Genomic DNA, 3,466 nt, shown 5'->3' on the forward strand with positions numbered 1-3,466 from the left:
ATTTATTTTCCTATAGATTACTTTTCCTAATCACAAATTTCATATAAATGAAATTGAAATACATCCTCTTTTGCGACAGGCTTCTTTTGCTTGGAATAATGGTTTTCAGATTAATCTATGTTGTTGTGTATGCTCATTTTCATTTTTTTTATAATATTGTATTACATGAATATACCATATCTAAAGTTGGACTACCATGAATAAAGCTGCTATAAACATTCTTGAAAAATTTCTTGCGTATTTATGTTTTCATTTATCCTGGGAAAATATGTAGAAGAGGTTATAGAGTAGATAAATACTTAACTTTATGAGCAATTTTCTTACTGTATGAAAGTTCTAGGTGTTCTAGCTCTTCATAAACATTTGGTATTGTCAGTCTTTTTAATACTAATAATTTTAGTGGTTTGTAGTTAATACCTTATAAGAATTTTATTTTCTTGATAACTAATAATAGTACTTTTATAATGTGTTTATTGGCCATATATATGCCTTTTTTTGTGAAGAGACTGATTTGGTTAAGACTTCTGTAGATTTTTAATTGGATTATTTGTCACTTTATTATTGATTTGTAGGACTTTTTAATATAGTCTAGATAAAAGTCTTTAGTCAGATATATGTGTTACAAAACCTTATTTCCTCTGTGATCCCATGTGTTCATAGGACAATCCGTTTCCCAGGCCTTTTTAGATGGGTTACAGCCTGGGTCCTTTCTTATTTATTTTTGCAAGTTTAGGGACTGAGATAGAATTGAAGCACCTTAGGACATGATGCTTAGATGGGGAGTTGCCTTTTAAAAATATTCTTAAATAGTGCTGAAATTCCATCCTCTTCTGTAAATGGATACAGCCAGGTTGAGCATCATTTAGTCCCCTACCTGTTATCACACTATACCTGTCCTTGGAAGACAAGGGACTTGTAGGATTGAGTTTTAAAAGGACATAAAAAGCAGAGGCATCCAAAAGGCACCTTCTTTCCATTACCATCTCTCCTTGATAGGGCAGAATGTGGAGCTCGAGATAAAATTTGAATCAGATTTTTAGAGCTTACGTCACTTTAGGGATGGTATAGTCTGCCACAATCTCATAACCCATTACACCCGGACCCTTTATTATTTTCATGCCAGTGATGCACCCACCCGTAATTGTTTTAAGCAGCCATTGTGTCTCCACAAAATGGAGATAAAGATAGCACCTACCTCTAGATTTATTGTGAAGATTAAATGAATTGGTATACACAAAGCACTTTATTCTAGAATAGTGGCTGGCACGTGGGAAGTCCTTTGTAAATGTTAAGTGTTATTTATTGTTATTATATTATTCACATTCTGATATTTCTAATATTTTCTTTTTCACCAGGTATGGTGAAAATATGCAGTCTATGCATGCAGATTATCTCAAGGAGATAACATGACTTCACTGGAATGGACAAAAAAGCTGATGCTGTTTTCCAAGATGAAGGTAAAGACCATGTTCTTGCATTTCTGGTGTGCGCTGTGTGAAATTCAGCATTTACAATCTCTGTATCTTGATCTTGTATTTCTGAAGTCACTAGGAAGCTCCCACAACCCAGAGGAACAGCAGAAGCAAAAGGTGGCTGGGTATGCTGGCCTCTGTCTTTCTTCTCAGCTGAAGGAATTAGATAGCTCTCTATTTCCTGCTGTTCCAGGTTTCAACCTGCAGTCTCCCTTTTAATTAGGGTTCTTGCATCTTCAGAAGAGCAAAGGTTGTGTGATTTGCATCTTCTTTATTTGCAATGTGCTGTCACAACACTCATCAGAAATTGTACATAAAACTGGTTAATCTTTTGCCTTTGCAGTCTCATGATTATGATCAAACAGAACATCAACAAAAGTAAATACCCCATCCCACACAGTGTATTCTCTTATTAATTTTGTGCTGTCTTAAGAACAGCCCTTACTATCTACACTATAATGTATAACACTTAGAACACTCCATGGGTTTTCAACACATTGGACTTTACTACTTGACTCTATTGGTCCTAAACCACTCCTGGTTTCTGTGCGTACTTTCTTCCTGAGGGAGAAAGGAGTGGTTGGTAGTATATGGACCACTCCTGCTCTTCTACCCTGCAGGACAGAGAATTGGCTCTGTAGCTGGCTTGCTTTTACAGGTGCCTAGGAATTTTCAATGGGTTCTTCAGCTTCTGGACATACTTTGTTTTTATAGCCACCATCGACTTCTTCAATCACAGATGAGCTTGGGTTAGAGAAGCCACCTGGTCCACAGGGCAAATGTCAGATAATTCATCGCTGAGTTTCGATCCTGCCCAGGGCATTGTGGTACCCTCTGAGGTACTCCTTTAAGATCTTTGGATGGAAGCTTAGATAGAGCTGTGTAAGCAAGCCTCAGTCTAATTGTTATTTGTTTGTTTTGGTTCAAGTTTTATTTACAAAATAAGCACAGGTATGAAAATCACTCAATGACTTTAACTATTTAAGAACTTTTGTTTTAACATTATATATAATAGAGACAGTGATATTTTAATGTCTTGAAGTGGCAGCTGATTGTTGAGTGCAAAACATGATCAAGATCTCGATCTTCTTCTACTGTCTACTTTGTTTGCTATATAACCTGTGTTTTACTGTCCAGACCAGGGGAGTAAATTGAGTTTACTGATCACATTTATATTGTTCAACAACAAAAGTATAACTGAAAGCTATTTCGAAAAGAACTATTTAGTGAGTTTTTTTCTTCTTCAGGGTAATAGCATAAGAGCTTAGCATGTATAAAATTTGGTCAAACTCTTATTTTCCAAGTCTTCTGAAAATTTGAATTTTATTTTCAAAGTTTTTAGTGTATCCTTTTAAATTAAAAAAATTTAAATTACATTTGACATACAATATTATATTAGTTTCAAGTGTACAACATAATGATTAGACATTTATAAAACTTACAAAGTGACCGCTCCGTAGCCTTCTTGCTAAGAACTTCTTCAAAAGTAAAATAGCTATGAATACGTGATAATTTTATTTGGATTCTATTAGAGCACATTTCTCCTTATGAAGAAAATCTTGGCTTTTGCTAAAGAGTGTTATAAAGCTAAATGAAAGAAAATAAAATCATTTGCCAAATCATTTTTTAATGAAGGGTAATGATTGTGAAATTTCAACATGGGAAGACTGTTTCTGAGAGGACCTTGACAGCAATCAGTCCATTGTGAATTTGTGTCTGTTCTGTCCAATATGGTAGCCACTCACCAATGTGGCCACCAAGCCCTTAAAATGTAGCTGCTATGTACTGATGTGTGCCACAAGTGTAAAATACACACCAAATTTCAAAGACTGAGTATGAAAAAAGGAATGAAAATATCTCAATCATGATCATTTATATTAATTGCATGTTAAGAGAATAATATTCTGAATATATTAGGTTAAATAAAATATGTTGTAAAAATTAATACCCCATTTACTTTTTTACTTTTTAAAATTTGGCTACTAGGAAGTTTA

This window comes from Pteropus alecto, unplaced genomic scaffold, assembly GCF_000325575.1.
Source record: "Pteropus alecto unplaced genomic scaffold, ASM32557v1 scaffold12, whole genome shotgun sequence".
Classification (NCBI taxonomy): Eukaryota; Metazoa; Chordata; class Mammalia; order Chiroptera; family Pteropodidae; genus Pteropus; species Pteropus alecto.